The 13898-nt window shown below is 49.3% G+C and overlaps 2 long non-coding RNA genes across 2 annotated transcripts; one reads left to right on the plus strand and one right to left on the minus strand.

The window, feature by feature from the left end:
- Positions 1–349: 349 nt before the first annotated feature.
- On the minus strand, positions 350–2102 carry LOC139804222 (uncharacterized). The gene is made up of 4 exons (XR_011729307.1): positions 1827–2102; positions 1460–1670; positions 852–1004; positions 350–642 (listed from the first exon to the last, which is right to left on the minus strand). It is a non-coding gene; the product is annotated as an uncharacterized lncRNA (long non-coding RNA).
- Positions 2103–3715: 1613 nt separating this feature from the next.
- Positions 3716–9524, plus strand: LOC139804206 (uncharacterized). Its single transcript, XR_011729305.1, has 2 exons — positions 3716–4144; positions 4271–9524. It is a non-coding gene; the product is annotated as an uncharacterized lncRNA (long non-coding RNA).
- Positions 9525–13898: the final 4374 nt, after the last annotated feature.

Consider the following 13898-nt stretch of genomic DNA (forward strand, 5'->3'; position numbering starts at 1 on the left):
GTACAAATTCAGTCCTCGCAGGAAAATATTTACTCATTTATTTGGAGCCCACTTATCTCATGCTGACATTCTCACTGGAAGGTGCTATGTCACCCACAAAACTCCTTTCATTTCCTATAAAAATGTAAATCAGCCTATTTTTCCCCCCCAACAACCTTATGTAATGAACAGTATCCTTGCTCAATTATTTTGAAGACGTGCATTTAGCCTCTATTTTATGCAGAAATCTGTAAGATTTAAACCATTCTTCCTCCTCCCTGACATTTCAGTGCTTGCTGCAATGCCTGCTGATGCAAAGATCTGTTCATGTTCCTAGGCTAGGTAGGACCTACAGAACATCTCAGAGGCAACAGCAACACCATTTTATTCTCCAGATGGTATAAAATTAATTTTCCCCCAAATAAATCACCAGCACTCTCAGGAAAAAGAGACAATCTTGAGCAATTGCCCTCAGAGCTGGCCAAGATGTGTAATTGTACAAAACTGTAAATATTTGTAATTATAAATGAGGCCAGTTCTCTATGATGAAGATTTCCAGACACTGCCTTTTCTGAGACCCAATTTTCATTTGCTTACAGTGCTGTCAAATATTACCTATGGTTGATGAAATGCTCTCTTCTGGGGCCAGAATTGCAATGAAAACTAGTAAGGAAAAAAGTAAATTTCAGCCAAAGTATTTCAGTTGCTTTTGAGAGGGGAAAAAAAAATAAATCCTATATGGCCTTGGTAGGTTTCCAGTAACCACGTCTACAAGTTCTCTGCTCAGCCCCAGGAGAACGGGTTGGAGAAAACCTGTGTAAGCCATGTACCTCCCGTGCTCCTCATGAAGAATCCACCCAAATCTGTCTGACCTGGGAAAAACTTGGCTTCTCCTGCCTTCTGTCTTCTTTCCCTTGTCCCCTCCTGCCATGGATAAAGCAACCCAACCTGTCTGCTTGTTGCTTGGGAGGAAGCCACTCCATTTCTTTGCTCATCCTTGTTTCCCATCTCCACTTCAAGCCCTTCTGTGAAGAAATAGACTTGTGTCAAGGGGGTCTCCACAGCATAAGCTGGACATGTACCAGACCAGGACTTTCTGGTTTCCTCTGCTTCAGCCTCAATCATTCCTAAGGATGATGCTCCAGCCATCTCCCAGCTGTGGCAATGTTGCTGCTGGGGAAACACTGATCAGCAGGGCTGGGGGCTTCTGTAAACCCCAACGCTGCAGGACCAGCAGCATCTGGGCTCTGCAGATGTGACCAGAAGCTCAGCCCACCCTCAGGAATGCTGCTGCTCCCTTTTAACAGTCCTGCTCTTGAAAGCAGGCTGGCTCAGGCTCACCACTCACCCCTGAACTGGTTTGTGGCTGGCTCCCAGCCCATGTGCCATTTCCATGAAGAAGATGGTGCTCCATTTGACTTTTCCAGGTCTGATCATGTCAGATCAATGCCCTTTGGAAAGCACCTGTCCAAGCACTCACCAGAAAACATCTCTCTGAGACACTTCTTCCCTCAGCACCAGGCAGCAGCAATGCAAGGTACGAGGCTCTCCGTGGCTGTGGAGTGGCCCTTGCCACATGAGTCCAGCACCTTCTCCAGCCTCTCACTCAACTTTTCCAAACCATATGGACATGGACAAACTGACAGCTTCTTCAAATGTGGGGCCTGTCACTCCACAGGTACAGCTGCCACCTGTTAGGAGATAAGCAAATTATCTTTTGGGGTTTTTTTGTGGCTTTGCACAGACACAGAATAGTGTCCCATCCCCTGCCACCCCTACTCCCTTCCTCCTTGCCCCGTTTCAGAGTTGGGAAGCCAGACACGGGGTTGCCCTGGCTGGCAGGTCACCTGCTGGGACAGCACAAGGAGCTGGGAGCTTCTGCCTGTTGTTCCTCACAGCAATCAGATGTCTGGATCCTGCTGACTGCTTCCGAGGATCCCGTGGCTGCAGCAGCCTTAACCCTGTACATTCACAGGGTGTCCCACCCCTGGGGTGCTGCCTGGCTGGGGGGTACCCAGCTCTGGAGCGGGGTGCATGGGGGGCAGGAGGTGGTGGCTTTGCTGCAGCCCCAGGGCCGGGATCCCCAAGAGCCTCCAGCTCTGCCAGGGCCTCCCTGTGTCTCTGTCCTGGGCTCTGCCTGCTGGCTGGACACGCTCAAAGTTCACCCTGCTATAAATACCCAGGGGTGCAGGGCTGCCAAAACCAAATGGGGCTTCGTTGCCATTAACCCTTTGGGTGATTCCTCCTAGCACGGTTTGAAAAAGGAATCCTCCAACTCTAAATGTTTCTAAAGCCAGAAGAGTGCAGCAGACTCCTTCTGTGGGCTGATTCCTGCTAGGAATGGCCCAGGGATGGGTGCCTGGAGGAGCACAGCAGAGCTGGAAGACCCTACAGAGGACACGTGTGCAGGTCTCACTCCTGGCCACAGCTGAGCAGAAGGGCTAAAACATGTGTAATACCCCAAAAGGCAACAGAAATGCACTCAAATCAGGACAAGTTCTGTCCCCAGCTCAGGGACAGCCCCGAAACATCGGGTCTCTGGTGGTGCCAGGTCACCTGAGGCAGAGCCCAGTGTGTCACCTGCAGTGGGTGCAAAGGGGCAGAGGGGAACAATTCTCCCTGGAGAGCCAAACACTGGGGAGATCCTGGCTACCCAGAGCCTTACAAAGCCCCTTCCCAGTGCCAACTGTGCTACTTTAACCTTTTCCTTGCCATGCACCTTTCAGCCCTGGGCTGACTCTCAGGGCAGTCTCCGAGGAAGAGCCTCTTCCTCCTTTTACTCCATTTGGATCACAGGAGATGGGCAGTTTGATTGGGATGCTGGTGGCACCCAGGGTTCCCCAACAAGGTGTGTGTGACCCTGTGTCTGTCCATGAGGCTGGACACAGTTCAGTGCACACATGGCCTGGGGACAAGATGGGCTCAGTGCTGAGCTCCTTGTCCCCAGAGGTCTCACAGAGCCCAGGGCTGATTCCCAGCTCCAGTGGGGCCTGGGCTGCCCTGAGCACAGTGAACAGACCCAGGGGGGTTTGGCCTTACAGACCCCAGAGCCTGGCAGGGGGGGACAGCCCTCTCCTTTCTCCCTGGGGCTCCTGGCAGTTGTGATGAACCATTAACCTGCACTGGCTGCAAGGGGACAGGTCACAGCAGCCACAAGACCATGACATTGAAACAATCTCATTTCAGCCTCATAGATGTCAGCTTGAGGTGCCCGCGGGTTAAACAGTCCCCAGTGATGGTGACACTGCACGCCTGGGGCTACACACTGGGGTGCTGGAGCTGGAAAGATGCTCAGCACCTGGGAAGCACCAAAACCTCCCATCATCTGGCAGAAATAGAGGACGCTTCATGGCCTCCCTGCCCACCGTGTCCCTCCCCTCCCTGTCACCAGCACAGCAGTTTGCTCTCAGGCCATCAAACACCCTCTCGGATGCTGGTGGCCCTTCAACCAAAGTTGGTGTTACTCAGGTCACTGCTCCCAGTAGCAACGGGACCCTGCCCCTCATCCCCCAGAACACTGCCCCCCGTGTCCCCAGCAGCAGCTGTGCCCCCCTTGCTGGTGACAAAGCCACCCTGCATGGCAGCCCCGGCTCTGGGCGCTGTGCAGAGCCCGAGCAGGTGGCACTAGGGGGAGATAAAGGCCAGGACATGCCGGGCCCCGCACCTTTGCCTGTCCTCCCCTGTCCCCGTGTCCCCAGGGCCACCCTGGCCCCAGCTGCCCGCAGGGACAAAGGGCAGAGCTGCAGCGTTCTGCGTCTCACCTTCCCCTTCCTTTGCAGGGTCTCTTCTGGCATCATCAGGCTTTGGGAAGCACCTTTAGCAACGAGAGTCCTTTAGGTGCTTGGACCTCCTTGCAGCAGGTCTGGAAACAAGAAGTACACTCAGGAAGAAGGGATAAACCACAGGACTGGCAGAAGGGGGTCCAGCAGTGGAAGAGGGATCTGGTCTGGGGACCCATCCTGGAAGCAGAGAGTGATGCACGCTGCAAGACCTCAGCTGCAAATTCAGCTTTCCTGCTGGACACAGGATGGTTTCACCAGGCAGGGTTTAGGAGAACTGGGAGCTGAGGAGCTGAACCAGCAGGACCTGCCCCTGTCAGAGCAGCTCATGCACAGCCAGATCTAACAGGCACCCAGGGGTGCAGCCAAGGGGCCTGCATGCTGGGGTAAGAATGAATTGAGCACAGCTTCATGGGGCTGGAGCAACACGAGGGAAGCACTGTTCACTTGAATCTTCTCTGGCTTAAAAAAGATAAAATTTAACCTTTTTTCTTTTTTTTTTTTTTCCCCAGGAGGAGGGATTCCAACCCCAGCTGGCACAGCAGTTCCAGGGCTGTAACCACAAGTGACATAAATCAAGGTTTGTTCATCACCCACACCACCATCAAACGATGGGACCCTTGGGGGCTGTGCTCACCAGACACATCCCTCAGCTCCTTCCAAAACAACCATGAGGCACCTACCACAGAATCACCAACCAGTCTCCAAACCACCTTTTGTCTCCCCATTCCACATAGCCTGGCTTTGCAGAGGTTTGGGTGCATGAGATCCCCAGATCCCAGTGCTGGAGGGGAGCTGGATGTTGTGGCAGGGTTTCAGGCTTTGCTGGTGGCTCCTTGTGCCCATCCTTGGGTCTGTGCTGGCTTCCCACTTCCTCCACAGCAGCCCAGTGAGGGCTCTTCAGCTGCAAACGGGTCCCAGTGCCCACAGTCACACAGCAGCACAGAGCAGCACTGCTCACCCTGCAGCCACATCTCAGTTTGTGCCAGATGATGGGAGGCTTTGGGGCTTCCCAGGTGCTGAGGATCCTTCTGGCTCCAGCACTCCAGTGTTTAGCCCCAAACATGCAGTGTCATCAGCTCTTGCTGATGTTTAGATTTATTTTTTTAGAGCTCCAGCTCTAAATTTTTCAATATCCTCACTCTTAAACTTCCATGTCCAGCTGCGGTGGAGGAGAACGGGGAGGCTGGAGTGGCCAGTAACTTGATAGCCACATTGGCCTTGGCCCAGGGAGGTTGGAGGCAGAGGGGTGACTGGGCCAGGGTGTTATCTGAGCCCCTGTGGGTACGAGGTGTCTTCACCATGCTGTGAGCTGGCAAGAGCTGGAGCAGGGAAGGAGATCCCCCCTCAGCACTTTGCTGTGTGCTGCATTCCCTGCTCACTGGACACACGGACTCACCGCTGCCGTGGCACCTGCCCCAGGACTGCTGCATGCTGGGTCCTTGCTCCTTCCCAGGAGAAACAAATTCACCTCCTGCTTTGCCTTCATTGCAAACATACCCTGGAGACTTGGTGCAAGGCAACATCACTGCTTTTCCTGGGGTGAGAGGAAAGTGAGGTGCACATGGTAGCATCCGATGGGCTGAGTCCTGTGGTGGAGGCAGCTCCTGCATGATCTGTCATGTTTTACCAGTTCATTTCCAGGCTCCCAGCTTGGACGTGGCCTTTTAAAAAAAAAAAATCTCATTTCACATTTTCCAACATGTGCCCCTGTCACAGAAGCCAGGTCCCTCTGCAGGCTCTCCCCAAAAGCTCCCATTTGCATCTGCCTTGTGCCAAGCCCAAGATGGTCACTTGTCTCAGAGCACTGAGTACCAAGCATATGCAGGACAGATGGATATGAGGCTTATAAGATAATTAAGCATGTTAATGAAGTTCATTTGCATCTAGCTCTTAAATTCCTATAAACTCCACAAAGCTGTGAAATGAGAATTGCCACTCGATGCTGCAAAGCAACAAAAATTTAGTTTCCAAAAGCAAACCACTGATGACCAAGAGAGAACAAAATCCATCTGTGGCCCTGCTGAGCGAGGCCCTGGCAGGTTCCTGCTGCCCCAGGAGCTGTGGCAGACCTGTGCCATGGGGTGCCACCAATGGGTGCTTCAGCACCCATGATAATGGAATACAAACTGCTTCAGGTTTGGCTGGGCTGAAACATTATGAACCCAGGGAGAGCTGGGGAAAAAAAAATCATCACTTCAGAGAAAGATTTGGCCCCAGAAATGGAGTCCATGATGTCCATGAACCAAAGGGTTACCTGGGGAGAAGACAATGCAGGACTGAGAAGGAAAACAGGCAGACTGGCTTTATTTGAAATGCCTTGGTAAGATTTATTTAAAAATATCCCTTGGCAGTTGACAATCACCACGATCTACAACAGAAAAACCCGGCTGGGTGACACTGGAACAATTTCCCTCTACAACAGAAGGTGAACACCCAGGAACACTTGAGCGTGGCTTACACACACCTACTGGCATTAAAAACCTGGGATGGCACCAAGGAGCATGGTGCAAGGGCTGGCTGCAGAGCCAGTCACACCAGGCAAGTGTCACACATGTGCTCTGAGACTTACCTTGTCTTTGGAAAAAAAAAGATAAATATTTGAAATATGGGGGAAAGCAATACGCTGGCACCCTTGAGGGAACTGGACTCCACCTCTCTGTGATTCTAGAAGGACAAAGCTCCTGGTGTTCTGTAGCCTGCAGGGAGAGCAGGGGAAAGGGGAGTCACCTGGACTCAGATGTACAGCTGGGCCTGTACAGAAGCTTCTGGGTGCACAGCCCTGTGGTCAGCCCCTGTGCAAAGAGAAGAAGGGTTTGGTGCTGCAGGACATGGTGGCTGTTGGGTCTCTGGTCATCAGTGGGCAGAGAAGGAGAAAAGTGCCTGGGCACAGATCCAGAGGAAACCTTCTAACCTTCCAGATCAAAACCTTAACACTTCACAAGGACTCTGGACTTCATTAGGGTTTTTTTTCCCCCTAAGTGAAACCTGAAGAAACCACAATGGGATGCTTAAAGGAGCCCCCAAGGGTGTAAGGGGTGTGGGAGAGAGAGCCAGAGCCCCAGGCTTTGCTGCCTGGCCACCTGCAGCAGTCCAACACCTTCAGCAGCTGAGCAGGTTCAGAGTTTGAAAGCATTAAGGCTCCTCTTCTCAGCCATTCTCAGCTCCTGGTCAGCCCTTTCTTTCTCTGGGGACTCAATCCAGAATAACAATGCCTCACTCCACTTTCCAAGCAGATTAAAAGAATCTGAACAAGGCACTGGTATTCCAGAATAAACCATCCACGCTCTCTGCTACAGAAGAAAAAAAAAAAACCTATTTAAAATTCACCCCCAATTTTGGTCAGAGCAAGCTCCCTGCATGGACAAGCTCTGTGCTGAGACCTCCTGCCACAGCCAGCAGGAGCAACAGGAGGGCTGCAGAGGTGCTGCTGCACAGCCCCTTCCCAAGGCTGTAGGGCAATATTAAAAAGAGGAAAAATTAGGAAGGAGTCTTCTTCTCAGCTGGCAGAGGGAAAACAGAGGTTACGGTTACTGCCAACCAACACATCAAAGCGCAGCAGATCTATGCAACAAATTCCTTTCTCATTTAAAATGCTTCCTAAATATGCCCCTAATCAAAAATTAACTCAGTGGTTTCATGATTTATCAAAGAAACATTGAGAAAAGCCAGCTCCAAAACAAAAGGCTGAAGAAACTTCTGTTCCAAACTATTATTCTTCCAAACAATGAGCAAACGGCACGGGACTGCGTTTGAAGACATGCTGGAGCAAAAATAAAAAAGCAAACCAATTTGAAGTTGACATAGTGTATTGTGAGTTACTTTTCGCAGCTTTTCTACATCTAAGATAGCGTGAAATGTTCTGCCATACAGTGAAACAGTTTCATATACATTGATTACAGAGCGTAGTAACGAGTCAGATAATTTGCAGTTTATCTATATACATATATAGCTTCATATTTCACAGATACAACTTTTTTCCATTTCAGTTTTCTCAACGAAGCACAGGCAGAATATTTACAGTGAAGCTGCTGCGAGGAAGCCCCGTGCCCCAGCCGAGCCCCCGGCTTCCCCCAGGCTGGCTGTAAACAGGTCAGTCCTCTGCAAGGAGGGAGGGGAGCAGGTGGCAGGAACAGGGGCTTCACTGGGGGGGAAGAGAAAGAAACCAGAGACATCATGAAGAAACAATTTCCAGCTAACCTGGAGACCTTAAAAGTGTTTTAATTTGCCTTTTTTTCGCCCCCTCTCTTTTTTCTTTTTCTTTCGAAACCGTTGTCAATTAGGGCTTCAATTAATAATTCCATAAAGGTCAATTCCTGCTTTCTGTACAATCTCCCTGTGTGCTTATGAAAGGCCAGGCAGTGCTGAAGCCAGGGACAGATTTTAAAGCGAGCAGGGGATGGGCAGAGCCTGCGTGGCTCCTGGGTGAACCAAAGCAAGCCTGGGTTTGAGCTTCTCGATTTGAACAGAGTTTCTGAGTGGCTGTTTGTACCTCGGTGCTGCAGTCCCTGAGGAGCAGCCCTGGCATGTGTCCTGGGAGGGAAAGACCCCCTCCAGCTCCAGGAGATGGGTTTAATAACCCACTGATGCTCACATCAAACCCTAAAACAAAACCAGGAGGCTGGGAGGGAAGACAGATCTACAAAGGCACCCAGCAGCCATCAGGCTACCCCAGAGCAAAACTCCCCAGAGCTCCTCAAACCTTCCCAGACCTTCCAAATGCTCCTCAAACCTTCCCAAACCTCCCCAGCAGGGAGGGCACAGATGCAGGACCAACACAGTGGCTCTATGGCTCCAGCCCCTCACCAGCTCCAACTCCTTCCCAATTCACCCACCTTTCCCATCATCTACATCCCTCCTTCTCCATCTCAATGCCACAGGACCCTGGGGGTGGAAAGAGAGGAACCCATCCCCTCTGCCAGCAAAGACAACATTTTTGCTAAATTACAAACACTGTTCCACAGAAAGAGGGAGCTTTTCCAAGCAATGCAACACATAAAGCCATCACACCAGCCCTGGAAGAGTGAGGTGACTTCCTGAGAGCACAAGGAGGGAGCCTGTCTACCTGTTCTGGAGTAATTCAGTGAGGGTGGCCAAGGTCCTTGTCATCTTTGGATACTGTTGCTGCCTCCTTGCTAAAAGGAGACCCCCCCCCCCCACTGAGCATAAAAGTGCCCAAATATTCAGCATAAACTTGAAACTCTTTTGTCTCTTGGCAGATGTTGGGAGTTGCTAAGGCTCTTGGCTTTAAAGAGTTTATTACTTTGGAAGTTTAAAGCTGTACTTGTAGTAGGGTGTAACAAGTCTCTGTCTCAGCATATGTACACATATATCTCTCAATATGGTGTCCAAAAACTTGAAGGAATTAAGTAGTGGAGAGCAACTCTGGCAACTGTGGACTCCTGGACTACTACATATGAAGAGAAAGATCTGCTGGTGCCAGGGAGATTGTGCCAGTGCCTGCACCATGGCCAAATCCAAAGGAGAGCAGCCCACTGCCATACTGCAACCTGCTCCTCTGGAGAAGTTCTAGAGGCAGCACAAGATGGAGTTACACAGTTAACTAGGAATCAATCACAACCACAGCTCTAGTCTCACTTGAATAAAGGCAAAGTCTCAAAGACACTAAGGAGGTGTTTTCCCTCCAGGCAGACCCACAGATGTGCCACAGGCTGCATTTGCCCTGCCCTGGACTTAGATCTTCCAGCAATGAATCTATACCAACTGTTTTTCAATTGCTAATAAATGTTGAGCCAATGCTTTAAGTTAGAAACAAGAGAAGACACGAGTGACTAAGGGAGAAAAGAAGGAAAACCTTAAGAAAGTGCTTTGGCTCATCTGAAAGAGTGTTTGAGAACTGATGCTCAAATCTGGGAGGCACAAGCAGCAGTCACCCACTGGGGCACTCAGCTCCAGCATCACTGCAGGTCACAGCTTATCACTGGATGGCAAATTAGTCTGAGTAACATCAGACAGAGCTAAAACCTTAAACTTTAAGCAAGTGTTCTCAGCCATGACCTCGTGCAGTTCTCCAGATTCAGCCAATGCTGCAATTGCTGGAGATTAAAATCCACGTTGTTGCAGTGAGCCAGGAAAGTGGGAGAGAACAGAACCAACCATGTAAAGAGAGACACAAAAAGCCACCACAGCAGCCTCGGGGCCTCTCCAGAAGTATAAACCACCAACCATTACTTCCTGAACACCAATTCCCAACATGGAGACCCACGTGTGAAACAGCTGCTAAAACTGGGATGAGACACCCTGCACCAGGAGCAGTGCCTGTGGAAACGCTGGTGCCTGCTCCTGGGTGGCTCAGTCAGGTGGGCAAATGTTTAGCAGCTACAATAAGGTACCAGGGGAAAGAATAAAAAGCTTTAAATACCTCCTACTGATCCATTTTTGGCAAAAATATCATATTTCTCAAAAGCCAACATTAACACTCAAAGGTAAGTAGCAAAAATGTGTCCTACAGCCCAGACACTAATCTGGGCTAAAGACAGAAGTTTCACTCAGCTGACAAAGACTCAAAAAAAGTTTTATAAAGAAAATTTTCTTTTTTTCTACCAGAGCTTTATGGAGTGTAACCTCAAAACTCCTCTCTGTAGCACCACTTAAACTGAGATGCTAAGATAAAACCTACTTCACCCCCATTTTATTTCCTACGTGAACCTCTTCAGAGCCTGACGTTCATGTAAGATGAAGACAATAAGCTCCTGGTTTTTGATTTTCACTGACAAAACTTCTTGTCGTTCTGAACAGTTCAGAGGATGCTGTTAAAGCAGGTTTTTAACAAATAAGCTCATTTTAAGGCTCCCTTATCCCACCATAAAAAGTGCTGGGATGCCAGGGCTCTGCTCCACACCCAACCAACCTTTCCCTTAATCAGTCAGAGACATCACACCCGGTAATCAGAGATCAGGCTCCAAAACAACTGAAGCTTTCCTCCCCATCTTCTCCTTTTCTCACTGACTTCAGACCTGGAAGAAGATGTTATTATGCAGAGCAGCTCCCACCACTATGCTATCTCCTTTTTTTTTTTCCCCCCTGTATTCAGAATGAAAGCTTTAGAAACAGGTGAGAGTTGTCAATTTTAAAATGCTAGGTAGTCTAAAACCCACTTAAATCAAGACCAAGCTCTTTAGCTAAAAGCTGGTATGGGTACAGTGTTTGGCTTACAGCTCCTTTCATTTTTGCTCTGGGCACCTCCTTTCTGTGTTTTAGCCCTGAAATGAGAGTATCCAAATACTTATTTGCTTGTAAAGCTCTCAGAGAGTCCAGCCTCTCCCCTCCTCATTTTATCAGCTCCTGTGCTTTGTTCTAGGACACGGTGGGAGCCACAGCTCTGTCCCACCCTGCTCACAGCACTTGTGCTATCTCTAGCAAAGGGCAATGATCCCAAATCCTGGGAAATAACAGGGCAATCTGTTCTTCTCAAAATCATAAATGCCAGCAGGAAGTCCAGGGGAATGCCATTTACTTGTTTTTGAATGAGAAATCTCTCACAGAAGCAGCTGGGAGAAAAAGAAGCATTTTTGTGTGCTAGTGTTAAGACAATGCTGCAGAAAATATTCAGCATATTCCTCATGAGGCTCTAGAGCAGCTCCTGCAAGTGAACTGCAGCAGAAAGCAATGCAAGGCTGGCAAATATTCACCTATCTTCCCCCTTCTCCCCTCTCCCTCTGGCTAATTTCTAAATTGCCACCATTAAAACACCCTAAAGTGAGGAAGGGCAGCAACACACTGACTATTCTTGCAGAGTTCACCTCCAGGTACGTGGCCAACTCCTCAACTTTTGCACTGGGTTGGAACTGAGCTGGAGCTAACAGAACAAGCACAAAAGAGATTGTAAGGAAATGAACTTTGATCATGGCCTCCCACTAGCACATGTGTCACGGCTGCAGAGGAAGGCAGAATCACCCAATGCCATGAAAACCACCTCCAGAGTCATTTTTGTGAGGATTTGGGACATTTTTTCAAAGGCGTAAAGGGAAGGTGTAAAGGTTCAGCTCCCACCAGTTTACAACAGAACCCAGGTAGCTCCTCATGCCTGGGAAATCTCACAACCCAAACCACACACTGAGAGCTCAGCTTCTCCATTTCGTTACCACGCTGCATTAATGAGATTTCAGACCCCTGAGAGCAGCCCTGCTGCTGGCTCACTGCTGGCAACCAGTGAGCAGAGGAACCATCAGCCACCCCACTTGTCACAATTCTCTGTCCCAGCCTCAGGGCTGAGGCAGAGTAACGTGGCTGGCAGCTGCCACAGCAGACAACAGCCCTTGATTCCATAGCCTGCTCCTACCTCTGCCCTGAGTCATTTTATTTGCTTAGTGCCAACAATAAAAGAGGCCCTAGTATTTTAGTTTGGGTATTTGAACGTTACCAGAAAACCAGGAATGCTCCTGCAGCACCATGGGAGCATTATTTACTTTACAGGCTGGAGGATGAAGCTTTTGTATTCTGCATAGCTTGAACACTGCAAAGGCCAGTGCTCAGGGTGCAGGGCACTACTCCAGCACCTTCTCTCCTTTCAGGTTTGCTCACAGGGTGCAAACCTCTCCCTGGCTGCAGGGCTGGTGCTGGTGGAGGTTGAGTTATTGTGCAGTGAGAAGCCACAGCGCCTGGACTGAACTCTGCCATTGCAAACAGCTGAGAAACAGAGAGAAATGCTGGGTAGAGTCATCTGGAAAGAGAGGAGGAAGAAGTGAAAGGGAGAAAAGTTTGAATGACTTTGAGACACTAATGCAACACTAGAAGGCATGTAAACAATTCTGGACCACGTTTACTCCTCTACTGTAAGAAAAGGAACACTGACACACATTTAACTGAAACAAGAACACTAGAAATGGTTTCAAGAATACATTCTTCAGATGCAAGAGGTATTTGCAGAATTATACAACCTGAAAGTTGGAAGTGCAACCCACTACGGGGAGGTGGGGCAGAAGGGGGATAGTTCTAACCCATGGAGAAGGAATGTAAAACTGCTGGAAAACTGTGCCCCAGAAAAAAAAAACCTTGCTCATCAGGAATAGCCCCCAAACAGGCTACAGCATCGGTGACAAAAGGGGATGGGATGAGCATCCCTGGGTTTTTTGTGTGTGCTGGCAGATTGGGCAAGGGAGATTAATTTTAAAGACCTTTTCTATCAAATGCAATTTAGACATGCATGTACCACAGCTTCTGTGAGAACAGCATGCAGAGGAGGTTTGTTCAATGAGATCCAGAAATCTCACAAATTTGTGTTTGAGAAAGCTTCAGGGGCTCCATGCTGACCATGGAGGGCAGGCAGATCTCCAGCAGCTGAATGGGAACGTCACAATGTACATGTTTATTACTCAAACCCCAAAACCCACACAGGGAATAAAAAGAAGTGTCAAGATATTCTGACTTGAGTTCAGACAGAGAGAGAAAAATTAAACCTGACACCAAAATGCAGCCAGCACTGCATTGTCTTTCACCAGCTCCTCTCTGGCTAATCGACTTATTTTGAGCATAAAAATCCTTTCATTTGATTTGGTGTTACAAGGAGTTAGCTGAACTGGAGTGGCTGAATAATTAATATCATCCAAAGCAGGGCATCAAATGTAAGTGGAGAAGGTGATGGAAGCATGCAGGGGGCAAACTGGTGTAAGCCCAAGGCCCCCACCCTGCAGTTCCCTCTGTGCAAGCAGGTTCCTGGGCTGCTCCCCAGGACCTGCACGGAGTCATGTGCAGGACTGGGAAATTATTGTGCTTCTCAGCTCACTAGAAAAGACTCTTTTCCCTCCTCCTGCTTTCAGTGGCACACGGGGAGCACACTGTTCTCTTCTCTATTGCAAAAGCACAGTGTAGGGGGCAGGGGAAATCCTGAAAAACATTGTGCAGCACCATTGGTTCTGTACAGAGGGAAGCTGGGATACTCAATGGCATCTGGTGGCTTCGGAAGTGTCACCAGCTTTGAAACAAATATTGCCTTGGTAACATCCTCACAGTGGTTGGTAGTTCAAGGAGGCTGAAACATCATCTCATTCCTCATATTAACCCAGTTAGTAATTCATCTCTCCTGATCCCATCCACACAAACACACACACACACACACACACACACACACACAAACCACCCGCCCTCCCCCCCCCCAATGAAGTAAAATCAGGCATAAAA

Source organism: Heliangelus exortis, chromosome 17 (assembly GCF_036169615.1).
Source record: "Heliangelus exortis chromosome 17, bHelExo1.hap1, whole genome shotgun sequence".
Lineage (NCBI taxonomy): Eukaryota > Metazoa > Chordata > Aves > Apodiformes > Trochilidae > Heliangelus > Heliangelus exortis.